Source organism: Rattus norvegicus, chromosome 17 (assembly GCF_021556685.1).
Source record: "Rattus norvegicus strain SHRSP/BbbUtx chromosome 17, alternate assembly SHRSP_T2T, whole genome shotgun sequence".
Taxonomy (NCBI): domain Eukaryota; kingdom Metazoa; phylum Chordata; class Mammalia; order Rodentia; family Muridae; genus Rattus; species Rattus norvegicus.
The window spans coordinates 35,925,001-35,946,205 of record NC_141550.1 but is presented as its reverse complement, the minus strand read 5'-3'; the positions used below and the strand labels follow the sequence as shown (position 1 = coordinate 35,946,205).

Here is a 21,205-nt window from a genome sequence, read left to right as displayed (position 1 = left end):
AGAAAGAAAGAAAGAAAGAAAGAAAGAAAGAAAGAAAGAGAGAGAGAGAAAGAGAGAGAGAGGGAGGGAGAGGGAGGGAGGGAGGGAGGAAAGAAGGAAGGAAGGAAGGAAGGAAGGAAGGAAGAAAGAAAGAGAAAGAGAGAGGGAGGGAGGAAGGAAGGAAGGAAGGAAGGAAGAAAGAAAGAAAGAAAGAAAGAAAGAAAGAAAGAAAGAAAGAAAGAAAGAAAGAAAGAAAAGGCAGGAAATTCAGAGGGCAGGTGGATCTTACTTACCAAGCATGTTCTCCTCCTCCTCCTCCTGCTCCTCCTCCTCCCCCTCCTCTTCTTTCTTCTTCTCCTTCTCCTCTTCTAGTTAAGTTTGAGGAAATCCATGGTGATAAGACAATGAAAACAGCCACCTACGGACTGAAGACAGGTGACAAGGTATTCAGTTGTGATCTTAACCTCAGGAAATGACTTGGTCATGACGAAAACATCACAGTCATAAATTACAAAGGACACTAATATGTTACTAGGGCAGCAAGTACAGATTTCTAAAGGAGAAAATAAAGTCATTGTACATAAGCCTGAATCACTTAGCTTTGAGAATCAGAGAAAAATTAATAAAGGCACATTTATCAGGGAAATAAGATGTGCTAATCATGTTGGAAAGACTCATTTAGACCCTATGACAATTAATCTTGTCAATCATGTCAACTTGACTGGATTTAGAATCACTGGACTTGCATACTGAAGGCATTTTTAGAGAAGTTAACTGAGCAGTGAATAATTTGACCTCAGCCTTCCAAAGGATGGGGGGGGGGCCGCTGGATTGTGCCCTCAGGGAGTTATAAAGTGCACGTGTGAGAGTTAAGTCATCATACAAGGCAAGAAATGAGAGACAGAGAATACAGTACTATGAGTCTTTCACTGGACATGTACGTAATTAGGGAGACGAAAATACTTGGGTTGAGAACTAGAGAATAGGAGCGAAAGATCTAAGCAAAACATAAAGGACAAAGGGGTGTGATGGAAGGAAGGAAAAAATGGAAGGAATAAAGGAGAATAAAACTGGGAAGGATGGGGAAGGGCAAGAGAACTGAAGGGGAGAAAGGAAGGGAAGAAAGAAAAGAGGGGATGGGAAGAGAATGAACTAAAGACAGGTCAAGTTGAGAAATGAATCTCTTGAAGACCTTTCAACTTAAGGTGAGGATTCTCCAGGCACAACAACTCTTGGGAGGCTGAAGCCATGTGTGAGCAGTGAGATTCCAGGAGCATTAGAAGTCATTTATCCAAAGTAGACAGAGTAATCTGGTAAGACTGGAGAACCCGTTTAGAAAAAGGAATTCAGGGCTAGGGGCTAAGGACATTTGGGGATTTCTTCACCATATATCATAACTTTTGATTTTTAGTGACATACTATCAGAAAACTTTCCTAACAAGAAATTGGATATACTTCAGAAATGAGATTAGATTTATATAGGAGTGATAATTCTTAACCTATTCCAAAGACAAACATCTAGCTACCAAATGCCATCTAAGCATATCCAACTGCTCATTACAAGGTCACTTGGGTCAGTAAATATTTCTGTAGACTTTGACTATTTACATAAATTATGGTTAACAAATCAGCTAGTTTTGTTGACATTATGTCCAAAGAAAGAAAGGGGGAAGGAAGGAGGGAAGGAAGGAAGGAAGGAAGGAAGGAAGGAAGGAAGGAAGGAAGGAGGGAGGGAGGGAGGGAGGGAGGGAAGGGAGGGAGGGAGGAAGGAAGGAAGGAAGGAAGGAAGGAAGGAAAAAAAGGGAAGAAAAGGGAATGAAAGGCAAAAGTCTTCAATGAGTCTGTAAGATCTGAGATTTTAGCCTTCTCACTGACCACTATGATAAGAGAGATAGCATCCATGCTCACCGTAGAGCAGAACCACGCACACTGCAAGTCTGCATGGCCAAGAGCCTTACAAGATTTCTGAAGCTAGAAAAGCAAACCAAGTGATCTCTTTGGTGGCCTTCAAGCTTCTAGTAGATAATATGAAGCCAGAGGCATCTCTAAGATCACAAAGATAGACAGACAAACTGGAGCTTGGCAATAATTGATGTGAAAAGATATGGATTCTGCAAACCTCTGAAAACATCTACCAATTGGGTCCTATATGCCAACTGACAATACCTCAATAACTCTGTTGGAAACAAAAGATTACGGTGCTCTCATGATTTCCTATACTGCTCTCCATGTAACTGATCAAAATCACATTTTAGAGGAAAACTGAAATTTCTTTTTAAAGAAATATAATCAAATAATAAAGGTTTAATTTTATTTTTACAAATTTATTTGGTAATAATAACTTCAATGTTCAATATATATTAAATACCCAGTCTGTTTTAAGCTCTTAAATACACACACACACACACACACACACACACACACCAGTCAATATTATCACTGATTTTATCTTACAAAAAGATAAAGCAAGGCTAGCTTAAGTCATATCCAAGAAGGATGACTGCAATGTCTTACACTCAATCTGCTACTATCCATATTAGTTCTCACACACATGTCCCAATACACCACTTATTTTTTAAAGTAAACTCTTGTTAAAGACAGTAAACACTGTCTATGACATAAGTGTTTTTTGATTATTTTGAAAATCTCCAAGAGGACCAGACACAAACAAACCCAAAGAGAACAGCAACACACATGACTTTCTAAGGATAGCTTAAAGAAAGATTCCAAGTTGATATAAAGAAATCTTGACCATGTAGGGTGACCAAGGAAAGAGAATGAGCATACTAAAAGAAAGGCTGGGGAAGCTACTCCTGAATAGCTTAGTTTTTAAAATGGTTCTCCTGAAACTCATGATTCTCAACTGAAAATGTAGACTGAATGCATAATTATTTCTATAAATTGAGGATTTAAATCAGAGATCACAATCCTAATTTTTTTCTATTTCCCCTAATTTTGCTCTAAATCTGATTCAGGGAAATACAGGAGGAATCTGGTATATGGTCTTGGCAAGTATGACACCATTTTTAAAGACATGTTGATGTTTTACAATTTACAGGTTTGGCAACTGAGTAGACTGGTGAGGGCTTTCCCCTCCCAAAGGCCAGATAGCACCTTCCACTAATAAGAGAGCTAAGCAGTAAGAAAGAAGCTTCTTAAAAGTAATCCATGTCCTATGACCAATGTATTGGTCTTCAACAATAGGATCTTACCTTCAAGTTTTGATGGACAACCAAGAGCAAAGGTAATAGGCTGCACTGTTTTAACAGAAACCCAGGATACCTATGAGCAACCAATTGAGAGGAGACATCCCAAACCAGCACTGAGCATTCTATATGGCAATCTATGACTTTCTGGGATGATGGTAACCACCGAAATAGAATAAATCAAATTAAGCTTTTTATATGAATATAAATATTCAAAATGACTATTAAACATCCCAAGGGTTACTTATCCTTCCCCCAATATCCTACTTTGTTATTCCTCTCCCTACATAAAAGGCAAGGCAAGATATGTTCACAGGTGCAATAGTGGCATAAATTCTATGGGGGTAACCAAGCTCCTTCTGATTTGAATTTAAGGCCTATTCCATAGCACAAAACACAGACCTGATACTGGAACCGGGCCAAGAACTCAAAGTTAGGTAATTCATAAGCCCCAGGGATAAAAACCTATTGTTTTGCTAAATGGACATAACATCAAGCTATCCTCTAAACTCTACACATAGGATAACACAGTTCTAAGACCACATCAGAGAACTTTCTTTTTGTAGTAGTTGATTGAATGAGAAATGTATAACTGGCCAAAGTGCAGAGAATAAATGACTATGAGGTGATCAGCTACAAATAGAACATGTATATTACATCACCTCAACAAGAGTCAAGGACCAACAAGGAAGAAGGGACAAAGATTTTAAGAGGAAGATTTAGGACAAATCTGAACAAAATGCTGTCTTATGGGCATGGAAAGACCCCCTGTACCCACTAACTAACACTAGCTGTGTTTTCTTGCACAAGATCAAGTCAGAAGACATTGTAATACGGAGTAGGAAGTGGTTCATGATCCCCTACACCTACCAGTGGAACCGTGGACAGTCGATACTTTCTGGAGGAAGGACTATCGGTTTTATTAAGGGTAGGTTGACCATTTCCAGCAAATGAGTCCACACCCAAAAGTATATGGACGATATAAATTAGAGTTGATGATTTCTGATATTTAAAACAAAAGAGAACACAAGGTTGGAGTGAACAGGAAGATAGAGGTAGATCTGGGAAAACTTAAGGGAAAGAGTACAAATAAATATGATTTTAAAATTATATAAATTTCTCAAAGAAGAGAATATTTTTTAAATTAATGCAGGTATTATAAATTCTAAAATTCAGCTGGAACATAATTGATTCCTCTATTTTTTAAGGTTTTAGACTAGATTTAAAAAGGATAAATTAGAACTAAGAAATCTATAATAAACAGTAAGTTTATTAACTTACTGGTTCTCCTACAGTTTCTCTAGATCTGTTTTTCTGTTAGCTAATTTTAACTAAGACATATTTCTTTGACTGTCACTTCAAGATGTAGAGTAGGAAGTGTCTTAAGTATAGACATGGAGAAACAGTAAAGGCAACTGAGTGTCTCCTGAAACGGCCCTCTTGTCCACCTAACTTCTGTCAAATGTGGTGAGCGGAAGAAATAATTCTTATGTTCAAATGTCTATGGTCCTTTGATGGTTTGTAAGTAGACCACACAAAATAGAAGGAGTAGGCATACTACATGGTTCTACCCAAACTATGAGAATGGGCTTTTGGGAGCAGGATGCTAGGATCAAAATTCAAAGCCTTATGCACATCTACCAGAATAATGGAACCCTCTCTGCTACAAGTGCTTATGAGCTATGCCAGGTCCCAGTCAACCTTTCCTTCAGTATTGTGGCATGATTGAAAACTTCGTGGGAAATGTAGGTGGCTATGGAATGACCTCTCTTTTACCACATACCACTGATAGTATCACTCCGAGAAGAATCAGTACTAATATAGACAATGTAGGTATAAATGTGATTAAAGTCTAAAAATTTAGAAAAGCAATTAAGGGGGGGTGGTGATAAGGAAGGGTGGACTGGGGTCAAAAGGACACACAAGGCATAAGCGATCATAGCCTTTGTTTTCCTAATTTCAACTCATAGTTGTGGATTGGGTTCCTCCTCCTCCTCCTCCTTCTCCTCCTCCTCCTCCTCCTCCTCCTCCTCCTCCTCCTCTTCCTCCTCTTCCTCCTCCTCCTCCTCTTATTTCTCTTACTCCCTGTGGTAGATCCTCAACCCTTTTAATAGATTTCATTCCTCAGCATTTGGAATAAAAGCCTTTTGTCCTCCCGTGAGACTTACACATTAAGACATCTTTCCTTCCCCTTAAGTATGCACTGCACATAAAATCATGGTAGTAAAGGAGCAGGAGCATCCCAGAAACCTACCCTGAGATTCTGTCTAAACCCCATTCCCTTCTGCCCCTGCTCCCATCTGAAAGGACTGCTGGGAGGTGCTACATTATACAGGAAGAGGAAGTTAACTAAAGACGGGACCTTCTATCCATAATGGGATCAAACTGGTAACACATCTCTTTCAGAGGCATTGTTTTACCTGGGAGTAACCTCTTTCCTATGCTTTGTAAGTAAATACAAATAACAACATCAATAAACAAAACAGCCTGTGTAGGGACCCTCCTACTGCCTGTCAAATAAGAACTTCGGAAACAATGGGCTATGACCTCAGAAGGGATTAGATGATTAATTGTGAGTCATAAAACATCTGGTAACAGTAAATGTTCTGAATATGCACCAGCCAAAACTGAATCTAGAATCAAATTCACAGTGAATCCAAGAGATTTCTACTAAAATGGTGCATCACATGACTTTACAGCAGTCTCAGCTCTGAAAACACAAAAAAATATTCACTCTGGATTGGGCACACTACACACAACAAAAGCAAGCTACCTAAAACACCTCTGCCAAGATGCCACACGATTGCATGCTATGAACTGCAGTGTACAAAGCTTCATAACCTTACAGAAACAAAACGATTTAATTATAGAAAACAAGTCAAAAAACCAAGTGATTCCAATATCTTCCTACTGTCACTTCTCAACATGTAAGGAACAAATTAGTACATCTCAGGTTTGACAATGCTAGAACATGTGATTTTAAAAATTGATGCTTTGGTTGGAGTTCACATTATTCTCTTAGATGACCTAAGTTCAATTCCCAGCACACACATCAGACAGTTCATTACTACATCTAACTCCAGCTCCAGGAACACTAATGGCTCTAGCCTCTAAGGGTGCTGAACATATATATATATTATATAATTAGTATAAGGGTAGAATTTCCAAAATTGAGAAAAAATAGCATTACATAGTTATGGGGAAATACCAATCATTGATAAATACAAAACTTAAGTATCAACCAATTCAGGAAAATATGGGAGATGCTCATGCCACATTATCAAATGTTCAGCCAAGATTTAATTCTTTTTTAAAGGTTATTCTAATTTATGATAATAATGATGATGACGACAATGACAACAATAATATGTATGGGTACTTTGTCTGTATGTATGTCTCTGTACTACATGTGTGTCTTCACATTGTAGAACTGAAATTACAGACCGTTCTGAGTCACTATGTGGGTGCTGGCAATTGAATGCAGGTCCTTGAGAAGAGCAGGAAGTGCTCTTAAGTCAGTGCTGAGCCATCTTACCAGGACCAAGATTTAAGTATTTATGTAAAAATAAACAAGCACAACCATCTCATTTTATCTTTAAAATGGTAAAATAATATATATGTAAAGAATCATGTTAAGATCAACTTCTTTGTGATTTATTATCAGTATATGCTTGATTTGTGCATTAAAGTCACCAAACACAGACCAGAAGTGATCCTCACACTGCACACCTATTTTCTATTCCAATGTAAGTGGAGGTCACATGGAAATTTCTCATAGAGAAAAAGAACACAGTGAAATACCTTAAAAAGCCATGACTGGATAAAAACTGTATGGTATTGGTACAGAGACAGGCAGGTAGATCAATTGAATAGAATTGAAAGACCCAGAAATGAACCCACACACCTATGGTCACTTGATCTTTAACAAAGCATTTAAAACCATCGGATGGAACAAAGACAGCATTTTCAACAAATGGTGCTGGTTCAACTGGAGGTCAGCATGTAGAAGATTGCAAATCGATCCATTCTTATCACCCTGTACAAACCTCAAGTCCAAATGGATCAAGGACCTCCACATAAAACCATATACACTCAAACTAATAGAAGAAAAAGTGGGGAAGAGCTTTGAACACATGGGCACTGGGGAAAATTTCCTAAACAGAACAACAGTGCGTATGCTCTAAGACCAACAATAGACAAATGGAACCTCATAAAGCAAAGCTTCTGGAAGGCAAAGGACACTGTTGGTAGGACAAAACCGCAACTAACAGATTGGGAAAAGATCTTTACCAATCCTATATCTGATAGAGGCCTAATATCCAATATATACAAAGAACTCAAGAACTTAGACTCCAGAAAATCAAATAACCCTATTAAAAAAATGAGGTACAGAGCTAAACAAAGAATTCTCAACTGAGGAATACCAAATGGCTGAGAACCACCTAAAGAAATATTCAACATCCTTAGTTAGTCATCAGGGAAATCCAAATCAAAACAACCCTGAGATTCTACCTCACACCAGTCAGAATGGCAAAGAACAAAAACTCAGGTGACAACAGATACTGGCGAGGATGTGGAGAAAGAGGAACACTTCTCCATTGCTAGTGGATTGCAAGCTGATATAACCACTCCAGAAATCAGTCTGGAGGTTCCTCAGATAATTGGACATGTTATAGCTGAGGACCCAACTATACCACTCCTGGCCAAATACCCAAAAGATGCTCTAACATATAATAAGGACACATGTTCCACTATGTTCATAGCAGCCTTATTTATAATAGCCAGAAGCTAGAAGGAACCTAGATGCCCTTCAACAGAGGAATGGATACAGAAAATGTGGTACATTTACACATCCACTCAGCTATTTAAAACAATGACTTAATGAACATCCTGAGTGAGGTAACAAACACACACACACACACACACACACACACGGTATGCACTCACTGATAAGTGGGTATTAGCCCAAAAGCTCAAAATAACCAAACTTAGACACTATTGGGAATGCCAAGAAGTGCATGCTTACAGGAGCCTGATATAGCTGTCTCCTGAGAGGCTCTGTCAGACCCTGACAAATACAGCAGTCGATGATCACAACCAACCATTGGACTGAGCACAGGGTCCCAATGGAGGAGTTAGAGAAAGGACTGAAGGAGCTAAAGGGGTTGGCAACTCCAGGAGAAGAACAATAATACCAACCAACCAAACCCCCTGAACTCCTGGAGACTAAACCACTAACCAAAGGGTACAAACACATGGAGGGACCATGGCTCCAGCAGCATATGTAGCAGAGGATGGCATTGTCTGGCATCAATAGAGGAGAAGCCTTGATCCTGTGAAGGCTCCTTCCACAATGTAGGGGAATGCCAGGGTGGTGAGATGGGAGTGGGCTGATGGGAGTGGGCATCTTCACAGAAGCAGGGGGAAAGGGAAGGTGCAGGGAAGTGGGAGGAAAGGGGATAACATTTAAAATGTAAATACATGAAATATCCAACAGAAAGAAAAAAGAAAATATCTAATAAAAAAAAAGAAGGAAAAACTAAAAAGGCTCTGACTGAAGTCTATAAACCATAAACCTCTTCCTCCAACTAACAATGAAATGAGAACATTCTCTATCTAAGCTTTGATATAGTACCTAAAACAGTATTTTGCTCCAACATAGATGTAAATATCTCCATGTAGAAGGATTGGAAAATGTGTCCTGTACTACCCAAAGGGTGAGTGAATGCCCTGCCTGATTTTCAGTATGAAATTAGAAGTTGACAACTACAATGACTGGAGGAGGACTAGCCCACTTTTGTTATCTCAAAAACTTCTGACCTTCTTTGGAATCTAAAGATTAGGATCAATTCAGAAGTTAAAATGAAACCCACAAATGGATCCCTTGAGCATTAATAATGCAAGTATGAATGGAGAAGGTAGCATGCTCAACCCTTCAAAGAAAGCAGAAGTCCTGGATTTCCATGTGGTGCAATGACAGGGTTCATGCCTTCTGGGTCCAATCCTGGTGAAAAGTCACAGGTAACTGAGAGTGCACACATCCCAACAGAAGTCTAGATCTGAAAGTAACTCTCACTACACACCAATAGTGCACCACACACCTAGACACAGTGAAAAACAAAGTACTAGCATAATATCTAACCAAATGCTTAGACTTGACACCAGGCTGGAATGCAAGATAAGTGAACAGAATGGCATTTCAAATGCTCACAATTGAGATTCCTGTGTGATATGTGTTTGCAGTGTTCCTAGTAGATGGCTGGTGTGCCAAAACCTAGACTTTTCAGATGAAAAGAAGAACCAATATGCATCCACTACACAATGGCCAAGACACTATAAAAGCAGTTAGCTACACAATTTCAAACTTACAATTACCATTCAGGGGCACAGATCCAGGACCATCCAAATTCGTTCTTGCAAAACCCTTGAGAAAACTCTTGAACAAGTTGCGTAGGTTCGAATGCTGGCTCTGCTTCTATGAGGGATGTGCCCTTTTACTAGCCAAGGCCTTATCCAGGGTTAAGTATTTTCATTTGACGAATGATGATAAAGTAATAGCTATTTGTGTTGGGACAGTGGAAAGCTGGCAGATAATACCCAGGAAGCTCTTTAAACACAGCTGAAAGAGCAGAAATCCTGAGTCCTTAGCAAAGCTGCTGTATTCTGTGATCTAAGTAGGAGATGCATTCTTGCTATAATACATCTAATGCAACACAACTGTGGCTGCAATACAAAATTTCCTCCACTGCTCTCTCTTTAATGCTACTCTGCGGCATTGCATAGATTTCTCATTGAAAAGAATACTGAGAAGACTTTACAGGGGAGCTCATTAGAAGTAAAAATTAGCATGCCCTACATCCCCTAGGTCTCCTACAGGGAAGTCAGATGACAACTTTAGACAAGCAATAACTGTAGTTGGGAAATCCAGTAATCAATGACTTCATTGGGCCCTAGCTGATGTTTCAGAAAGTCTTATAGACCAATCATCAGGGAAGAAACCCATTACATCAAGAAGTTTGCATCAGGTGGCAGTGACCTCATCAAGTTGTAGAGGGAAGAGGAGGATGGCCAGTGGAAGGAGCAAAAGCTAGAGGCACACAGTGACTGGGTTCGAGACGTTACCTGGGCCCCCTCCATTGGCTTGGCCACCAACACCATTAGAGGCTCTCAGAACAGTGTTTATTTGAAATGCAATGATGCCTCAGGCAATATGTGGTCACCTAAACTCCTACACAGACTCAATGACATTGTGTGGCCCATGAGCTGGTCCATCATAGCAAACTTCCTGGCTATGTCCTGTAGAGACAATAAGGTGACCCTGTGGAAAGGGTTGGTGGATGGATAGTGGGTGTGCATCAGTGATATCAACAAAGGCCAGGGTTCTGTGTCAGCCTCCATCACAGAGGACCAATAGAATGAGCAGTGATGACACAGGCAGCCTGGTCTTCCTGTTACCTATTCTGGAACACCTCTAAACAACTGGGAAGAGGAGTCCCAGTGCTACTAAGATTCCACACCCAGGAATGCATGCCCATACATGCAACACTGGGAGTTCACATGCCTTACTGGGGTGCCATGTGTTTAATAATTTAATGTCCAGATGAAAGTATTCATGTAAGAAACAAATGACTTATTTTTTAATATTTTTGGCCATTTTTAACTATTTTTTGGTTCCAGCTGCTTCCAAGCATAGAAAAAAGGATCCTTAGTTCATGCTTTATAGAAAAAAAGACAGACAGAATACACGTTATATTATTACACATTTTTAATTCCTCTCTTAAAATAAGACATTGAAAAAAGTTATTTTATCATCAAATAAATGTAAATTAATTCAACAAAATTAAGGAAAAGATGTGAGACTCAGGCCTACTTTCCGCTATCCCTTATCCTTCCACTATTTTTCTTGATCTTCATGATTCATACCCAATATCCCTATCTTGCATGTTTTTGTATATCCTCTAAGCTTTCTTTTATCATTTTCCTTAGGCAGATATAATCCGGTGGTAGCTAACTGAGCATGCTAAAGTTCAGTGCTTTTAATCACTTAGTGAAGAAAAATAAAACAAAAGTCACTACACCCTCATCTGCCTGGGTTCTTTAGGAAGGGTTGAGATTTTCTGATTGATGACAATATAAGACGAAGGGACAGTGTGAACTACAAACTTAATCCAGCTTCTAGTCAGTGTGCTGAAGTCACGGCTGTCCACAGGAGCCTTGGCGCCTTCCTTTAGTGATAATACAGGCCTAAATGTCCATGTCTATGTTCTCCTCCACAGCAGTGGGAGAAAATTGATTCATGTGCAAAGTTAGTATCACAACACGTTCTGAAAGGGCTCTTGCTATGTGCATAACATGTAAGATACAACAGTTTTCATATATGGAAAAATGTATATGCATGCAGCCACATATAGAAACATAACCAACTTTACATTCAATGAAATTTACTGTGGATTCTATTATTTGATGAAGAAAATGAGATTCTCAAATTTTATTTTGGTCAGACTAATACATTCTATATATTCATGAAAATGGCTGAATTTGCAGAGAAGGTTTTGCCCAGAATGTTGAAATGTGCTTCCTTTTATGCGATCATTGTTTTTATCATTTTTTTTACAAAAAGAAAACCACCAATATTTTAAGTTTTCAAACTATGTTTATTTTTAAATGCCTTAGCAATTTTATCTTTCATTAAACTAAAAGAGATCTTTGGGGTCATTTACTGTAAATTCTTTTTCTGTAAATATGTGTTGACCAAGAAGAAATGTGGGGACATTAGTCCCTTAATCTGAATTTGACATAAAGCTGGCTCTATGGATACAAAAATAAACAGTTAGGCAGGCAACATGGTTCAGCAGACAAAATCCCTTGCTGTCAAACTTGACAGATATCCAGTAACCACACAGTGGAAGAGAAATGATTTCCACCCATGTGTATGAGTTCCTCCATGTGCATGCACGTATGCATGCATGCATGCACACGTGCGCACGCACACACACACACACACACACACACACACACACACACACACACACACACTGTAAACAAATTTAAACAGTGCTACCTTAACATTTAAGAAGATGAATTTAGCATTAGCCTGGAGTGCTCATACTGGTATCTGTGGAATGAAGGTTTGTTCTCTATTTGTCTAACTTCCCTACTTACTAATGGGTGTTTACTTCATTTGCTGGCATAACCTCCAAGGTAATCTGCAGACTCTCCAGGGGCTGGATGAACGGGTCTGAACCTGCTTCACTATGCCTTGTCACTGACCCTAATTTTCATAATGAATCTTCTTGAATGGTTCTTCCATTGGTTCATGACCTACTGTAAGAGCAAGCTGTACAGGCCACTTGGTGAAGTTGATCAAGTTTGAGGTAGTGTAAGGGTAGCATTACTTTCTAGTTCTCCTTTATTTAGCCAAACCATCTACAGGAAACCTGTACATTCATCCATGTGTACCCAGTTCGTTCATCTGGGTTCCCTTCTAGCAATCCCTCCTCCATGACTTCTCAGTATAGCCTTCACTGTCACTAGGCATTCTACACCACAGAACGGACAACCATTTCCTAAATTCTATTAATGTACTAAGGTTTGCTTATTGTAATATACTATTTACTTATTTTGTATAATATAATACATAACTCTCTGACTTCTGTCTCTCTAAGTAATCTCTCTTGCATGTCACAGGGATACCATCTACCATGAGGCTCTCATCAAAGACAATGTTATGCCTTTAAACCCCTCAGAATTGTGAACTAGGTAAACCTTATCTTCACAAAGTATCCCATTATAGTAATAGGAAGTAGACATTCATACAATGTTGACATTAAGTATACACACCCATCATTATGTATCATATGTCCAAAATGCCCCATGGACACCAAAATTCACAGCTCAAAGCCCTTACATCAAGTGGAATAGTATTTGTATATAATTTATGACAACCCTCTTGTATACCTTCTCCCATCTCTAGGTTACTAATACTATAGTAGCACATACTATGTATGGCCTATGTGGGCCATTGTCATGCTGTCATTCTTAAAGAATGAGGTCTTCACAAGTTCAGCACAGGCAATTTTTCTCTGAACATTTTTGACCTGATGGTTGAATATGAAGATGCTAAGCCTGTGAATATGCAGAGCTAAGTTTATCATGTTTTCAAAATCCATGCAAACATAAGTAGGACTTAAACTCCTTATGTGTGGAATGCATATACAATAATAGAAACAGAATTTATACAAACAATTCTATAAAAACTGAAAGGCTGACACAACTAATACTGCAGAATGGGACAGGTGGGCATTTCCTAACTGTCCCTGGCACAGTGAATAAGGCACAAACACAGGAATAGGATTCATTGTTAACTAGGTCTGCTTGTATACATATCAGGAAATGATGATGCCTACGTGTCTTTCTGACTTGATTAGCATACTCATTCACAAGCCAATCATTAGCCAAGAGCAAAGTATATGAAGTGGAGCTAAGCAGAAATGGGAACACAGGGGCTGAAATTTCATTCATGGCATGGCATGTCTTTGTAACAATTGAGAGTGTGTTTGAAAGCAAGGAGCTAACATGTTCTAGTAGACAAGCACTTAGATGTTCTGCAGGGAGAACTAGCAGTGACATTGCCATGCTCCACACACATGCATGCACCCTCTCCTGGCACACCAGGTAGCACTACCAGAAGCCCTACAATATACCCATCCCTCCTGGGAAGCCACATCTTACCTTCCATAGACATTCCTCACTTAAATGGAAATTCCTGGAAAAGCCCATAGAATCATTTATTGAAAGATTGAGTTTCTAGTTATAAAATTCTAGGTTCTACGGGAAATGGAGAAGAAAAGGAGAGACAGAGAAAAGGGGAGGAGAATTCTGGCAATTTTGCAGGACAGGGTTAAGGAGGTAGAGAAAGAGGAAAACCATGAAAGGAGAATTAAAGTGAGGTTTAAAGGCAAAGCTTTGGGAGAGATTCCCTATTCCAAATGCTTGGCGAGTGGGCACTCTGCGTAGTTTTCATTTCTCATGTGGTAGCAATTTGGGCATAAATGCCATCCTTACAGCAAATAAATACTTACAGATGCTCCATGTCAGTGTACACAAAGAAATATTCATGTGTATGCCCACTTACAAGGCCCGGGTGACACATAGAGCCTCAAATCAGGTCAAGTCAAAAAGCTCAACTCCAAAGCAGTAACTCGTCTCTATTCTTCTTTCTACCTGCCTCTGGGGAGAAGCCCACACAAGGTACTGAAGGCAGAAGTTGTCCTGGAATAACAACTCTGTCTTCTATTATCTGTCACTGCTGCTGCCCAGTCCCCAAAGGCAGAAAACTCTGTTGGAGCTGGAGGCAGAGGAGAGATAAGTCCAGCCCTGGGAGGATACTCACAATTGCACTCAAAATGTTTTAACCTCAGGCCAACATGAAACAGCCTTATTCTCTGCCAATTTGACTCACCCGTGCTCCCGGACATCTATAGTGTAAGGTTGATTCCTCCACTCTGTCCCTTTCCAGAAAGCTAAACTGCAGGAAAAACATCATAATAAATGACAGCCCCGGCCAGTGAGCAGCTCGCACTACTGTGCCAGGCACAAGAGACACAAATTCTAGGCGGGGTTTTTATTTCTTCAAAGTTCCCAACAATGAGGTATAGACTAGTACAGAAGTGATAGCAGTGTCTACCGCATTTTAAATATTTACACACAGCCACTCCTACATGTTTAAACATTAAAGGTGGAATGCTGAAAATGCCATCAACATGCTTTGACATAAAGACTCACCGTGGCATTACCCATTTATTCATTTGCAACTAACTTATAAAATATTAAATACAAAAAGCATCACTCATGACACGGCTAAGGATAAAAACAAATCTTTTAAAATGCTTTGTCGGGGGCTAAAGAGATGTCTCAGTTAAACACAGTGGCTAATCTTGCAGAGGACCAGGGGTAGCTATTGGGGTGACAGGGGAGGTTCTATTCCCAAGACATACATGGAGGCTCCCAACCATCTGCAACTCCTGTTCCAAGGACCCAGTGTCCTCTTCAGACCCGACAAACACAAAGTGTGGTGCACAAGCATGTGAAGGAAAAACACGATATACATAAAAGTAATAAAATAAAGTACTTTCCAGGGCTGGGCAAATGATCACTTGGTACAGCAGTAACTTTGCAAGCACACACACACACACACACACACACACACACACACACACAGTTTTGCATATTTATTTTTTGGTTGTTGTTATTTTGGTTTTTTTCAAGACAGGGTCTCTCTGTGTAGCCCTGGCTGTCCTGGAACTCTCTTTGTAAACCAATCTGATCTCAAACTCACAGAGATCTGCCTGCCTCTGCCTCCCAAGTGCTGAGATTAAAGGGATGTGTCACCACTGCCTGGCTGTCTTGCATTATTTTAATGCCTACCAAAACATAGAGGCTGATTCAGTGTCTCAAGCATACACTATTATATTTGGAATTAAAATAATACAAAAAAAAGTTATCCAACACCAAAATTTAGCATAGCTACATTCATGGTAGTTAAGTTGATTCAAAGTATTAGCTTTCTAGGACTGGTTGCTATTGCCATAAAAAAAAAAAAAAAACACCATGACCAAAAAACATGGGGGGAAAACGGTTTAGTTTATCTTATAAATCTCAGGTCATGTTTTCCATTATCCAAGAAAGTAGGTACAGGAACTCAAGGCAGGAACTTAGAGGCAAGAGATGATGGGGTGACAGCAGACCAGTACTGTATATTAGTCTTCCTCCCTGTTGTGTGTTTATCCTGCTTTAAAATGTAGCTCACCACCATCTGCCCAGTGATGACAACAGCCACAGTGAGCAGGACCCACATCAATCATAAATCAAGAAAAAGCTTGATCGCCAACTCGCTTGCCCACGAGCCAATCTAGTGGGAGTTTTTTCTCTATTGAGGTTTCTTCTTCCCAAGTCATAGATTGTGAAACTGACAAGCAACTAACTAGAACAAGCTGCTGTGAGAAAAGGGCCCACACTGGGTGGCATTAAAGAACAGAAACGTGTGGTTTCACAGCTCAGAAGGCTGGACTTCTCGGGTTAGGGTAGGACAGCACTGGTGTCTTCTGAGGTCTCACTGCTTTGAATAGAATTATGCACTAATTGCCTCTTCTCATGGTTATCAGTCTACTACTCACTTAGTCTTCAAGTTGGACTGCATGACACTCATCATATTGGAATAGGGCTTCACAGTAACCTAATTACCTTAAAGGTTTTTACAATATATTAGTCATACTCATACTGTGATGTGTCTAGGAGAGAAGACTTACATCTATGGATTTTAGAAGATCACAATTCAACCTAGAATAGTCATCAATAAAACACACTCATGTTAAATAAATGCATAGTTATGGAATGTCTGTGGCTCCACCCAAACCAGTCTCCCTCTTTTGGGGACAATCATATGCCTAATTTTTGCTGGGATGGCAGGTATGCATCTGTCAGTACACCCAGGCTTATCTTACATCAGCTGATAATGTTACCAAATATACTTGCATGATTCTAAAAATCTTACTTTTTTCTGAACACAGAGTCATTGAAAACAATAAATCTCCATCTAAAGGAGAGCCTGGACTTATCTCCCAGATTTTAATACATTGGGTACACATTATCATTACTTCAAAATGCATTCTAATTTCCCTTTTGCTTTCGTCTTTGACCTATGGGTTATATAGAAGTGTGTTGTTTAATTTCTAAATGTTAGGGATTTTCTTCATGGCTTTCTTTTATTAACTTCTAATTTAATTCTGCTATTTCAGAGAAAACACTGTGTATGGTTTCAATTCCATTTAAATTATAGAGACTTGGTTAATGGCTCAGCATATGGTTTGACATTTGGAATTAAAATAATAAAGTTGATAATGGCATAATTTAGCCCAGCTATGCTCATGGCGTTCAAGTTGATTCAAGATTTCAGTCATTTCCAGTAGTGCCTACGTGAGGAAAGACAAACTAATTATATATATATATGTATATATATATATATATATATATATATATATATATATATATATATATATATATATAGTGAAGATTAGATTATTTCTTAGGGGAAGATGAACACACAATTTATTTTTAGGAACATGAGTATTCTTTTCACTCCAAGTGTTGACGAGAGGGCAGTGAAATAAATATATTCATATGCTAAGAGTCACACCATTTTTTTAAACAAATGTTAATCACTTACTTTGCCTCTGGAAATCAAGTGACAGGAGATAGTAAAGGATTAAAAAGGAACTTTAAAACTTAGGCTGTGGGAAACTGACCAGCAAAAAACACAATCTAGACACAAGATTTATTATTTTAAAGGAAACGTAACTAGAAAAATAGAAAGAAACCTTTTTACCCAAACATTTCCTAATGCATCACAGGAGAAACAAGCATAAGAACCAATTTTTCTATTCCTAAAATGGGCTATAATCTAAAAGTACTGAAAAAAATGGAATAAAATAAATACTCAGCGCTGACTATCTTACTTTAGGGGAAACCATCAAGCTAAGCACATTTCTTGCCAGTGCTATTTAAACACGGGATTCTGAGGTAAACCTTATTTAGATGAGTTTCTAGTCAAGGATTTGACCTACATAATATAATTTGTGTAAATCAAAAGCCACACAGGATCCTTGAAGGAAGGGCTAAAAAATGGTTTAAAATTTTTCAGCTTGGGGATAAACATGCACTAAAGAGACATAAATTTTCACAAATACTTGGCACCTAACAGCTCAGTAGAGAAGACATTGAAGTTCTAACTTTTAAATGTTTTTCTTTTTTTACAGTCTGGTCTTTCCCCCTCTGGGTCTGCACTCTGCCATATCCCATACCTCTACCCCCATGTCTCAAAGAAGATGTCCCCACCCCCCATTCCCTGCCCCACCAGATCTCCCCATTCCCTGGGGCCTCAGGTCTCTTGAGGGTTAGGTACATCTTCTCTCACTGAGTCAAGACCTACAGTTCTCCTCAGTATATGTGTTGGAGGCCTCATATCAGCTGGTGTGTGCTGCCTGGTTGGTGGCTCAGTGTCTTAGCAATCTTGGGGGGTCTAGGTTAGTTAAGACTTAGTCTTCCTATAGAGTCACCCTCCTCCTCAGCTTCTTCCAGTGTTTCCCTAGTTCAACCACAGGGGTCACCAGCTTTTGTCTATTAGTTGGGTGTAATTATCTGCATCTGACTCTTTCAGCTGCTTGCTGAGCCTTTCAGAAGGCAGTCATTCTAGGCTCCTATCTGTAAGCACACCAAAGCATCAGTAATAATGTCAGGTCTTGGAGCCTCCCCTTGAGCTGGATTCAACTTTGGCCCTGTCCCTGGACCTCCTTTCCCTCAGGCTCTTCTCCATTTTTGTCCCTGCAGTTCTTTCAGACAGGAACAATTCTGGGTCAGAGTTTTTAAGTTTTAAAGGGTGTTTCCATCTGTGTTGTGTTGTGTATGCTCTGGTTTCAGCCACAATCATTACAAATATTCCAGAGTTGGTAATCACCTTTTTATACAAGACTTCATGGATCCAGCCCAAGGGCTACTGTCTGCTACCAACAGGCTATAGCAAGATGAGAGCAGACGATGCTGGCTTGATTGGTTCAAACACTGCCTTGTCAAGACTTCCCAAATTCCCCTTCCCAAAGATATTTTTGGGCCAGGCATAGTGGCTCATGCCTTTAATCCTAGTACTCAAGAAGAAGCTGAAGCAGGAGTATGGTTGAGAGTTCAAGGCCAATTTGGGCTACACATTTGAGATTCTGTTTCTAGCAGCCAAAGATTCTTTGGGGCTTTCTTATAAAAATCCTGAACTCAAGTCAGCAAGCCAACTCATCGACCAGATCTGCAACTGTACCTTTTTTAGGCATTATATTATTATACATTTATTATACATTTATTATACATTTCTCATTAAAATTGTTGAAATGCAAAAGCAAACCTTGGAAGACAACACACACTTTAAGGCATTTTGTGGCATCTGGCATTGGAATTGGCATTGTAATAAAATGATAAAAGTTGCTTAAAGCTCTTTGTCCTGGAAAGGTGTTCTTCTTTTCTTTCTCTTCCGTGGGTAACACTTAGACTCAGACACATGGCCTGCTGTGCACTAGGAAAACACCCTACCACTGACCGACATGTGCTCAGACCTGTAAGACCCAGCTTTCTCATTGCAAACCCTACCTTATACCGTACTGTATTATATATGATTAAATATGTCAAACATCCAATATGGCAAAAATACAGCATTTATTTACTAAATAGACATTTGTATTAAAATTAGTATATTCAGAATAAACACTACAAGAAAGTAATTTCAACTTTCAAACTATTTTGTTCATGTTAGATTGAACCAAACAAACCAAAAACTCCATATAGGGGCCTTTGGGCTTTTGTTGTTGTAATCATTTGTTTTGCCTTTCTTTTGGCTGTAGGCAGGATCTCATTATGTAACTCTGCCTAGCCTAGAACTCATTATGTAGGCCAGACTGACTTCAAATGGGCTTTTTAACACCAAATCAATCTTAATCTCTATCTATACCGCCCCCAACCTCGCACCTGTGTGTATACACGTGAGCCTGCCTGCCTGTCCCTCTATCCATCTATCCATCTGTCTGTTTGCCTGCAAACTCTCACACAGCTGCTGGCCATGGACTCACTATGTACCCAAAGATGACCTTGAACTTCTAATCTTGCTACCACCTCCTATGTGCTCAGTTATGTATGTGTACTTCTGTGTCTGATTGATGAGATTTCGATGACAAAACCCAAGGCTTGGTGTATGCCTAACAAGCAATCTACAGGCTGAGTTGCATCTCCAGCCCCCCAAATATCTCTTTAAATCTACATTTTTCAACAGTGAAACATTGTGTAATTCTGTTGCCCATAAAATAAAACATTATAATACCTTTAATACCATACTGGCTTTCAACGGTGTTGGTTTTGTTTTCCTATGTGACTGAAAGCAACACCATATTTTTAAATGCATTGATCACATATCAGACCCCATCTCTATGACTTTCTCAGCATTAAAACTTTAGCCCTGGTAATGTTATAGCAGGCCAACACAACCCATGCTTCAGTCCCAGCTTTCTCACCAAAAAAATGAGAAGAGCCATCAAATTCAATGTGAATGCTACTGGCAGGTAAAGGAGGTTGCTCTGATTGTCCTTTCCAGTAAATCCTGGTGGAATCAGAGTTGGTACCAGGAGACTAAAAAGGAGGAAAGGAAGTGCCTATGTTCAAAACAATAGGATAGAAAAACTAAAGGGGGGAGTCACATCCCACATGACACCAGTGCTTCGACTGTCCATCCTGGACAAGATCTTAGGCAGAGAGTTAAAAGAATGGGCTGTGACAAATTAGAAAAGAAAGGGTTGGTGCTGCCAGACAGTGTTGTTCCATGGGGACAGACCAATCCTCATTTCCTCCTTTGACAAGGCTGGCAGCCTGGCAGCTGGAGGAACTATAGTCGACATAATCTATTCAGGATTAAGTGAGGAATCAGAGAAGGGCCCTCCTGACAACTTAAAGCTTATGATGTAACGGTATGTGCTGAATGCATGGGCGGCATGTTAGGCTAATAAACAGGTGAGCCTGGGTGCTGTCACCATCTATTCAGTGCCAACCTACGGGAGGTCCTAGAGGCAGGGCTTTGTCCTCCATCCTTCTGCTCGATCACTGAATATTTACTATATTGCATATTGCCAAATGAAAACTAGTGTTTTCCCCACTATAGTGAAGGACAATCCATTCATTCACCTTCCCTAAATGCTGGCTCAGACAGAAATCTTCAAAACAACTAAGCAAAACTATGAGGACATTTTATTTCCCTTAAGTATATGTTTGTGTTGATATTGAGTGTGGATACATGAGTGCTTACGTGCCATGGGGCACATGTGGAGGCCAGAGGAAGTCACTTCTCTCCTTCCACCATGTGGTGTCTAAAGATCATGAGGCTTGACCTTGGCAGTAAATGTCTTTTCCTGCTGAGCCATCTTGCTGACCCTTTATTT

At 39.5% G+C, this 21,205-nt stretch overlaps 1 pseudogene across 31 annotated transcripts in view; it reads right to left on the bottom strand.

The window, feature by feature from the left end:
• The window catches only part of LOC134482707 (uncharacterized), a 501,539-nt pseudogene that overhangs the window by 172,509 nt on the left and 307,825 nt on the right, over positions 1 to 21,205 (bottom strand). For all 31 annotated transcript variants that reach the window (XR_015641629.1, XR_015641613.1, XR_015641625.1 and 28 more), the window contains one exon: positions 273 to 404. The product of XR_015641629.1 is annotated as an uncharacterized LOC134482707, transcript variant X22 (transcript). The remainder of the gene's footprint in view (positions 1 to 272; positions 405 to 21,205) is intronic.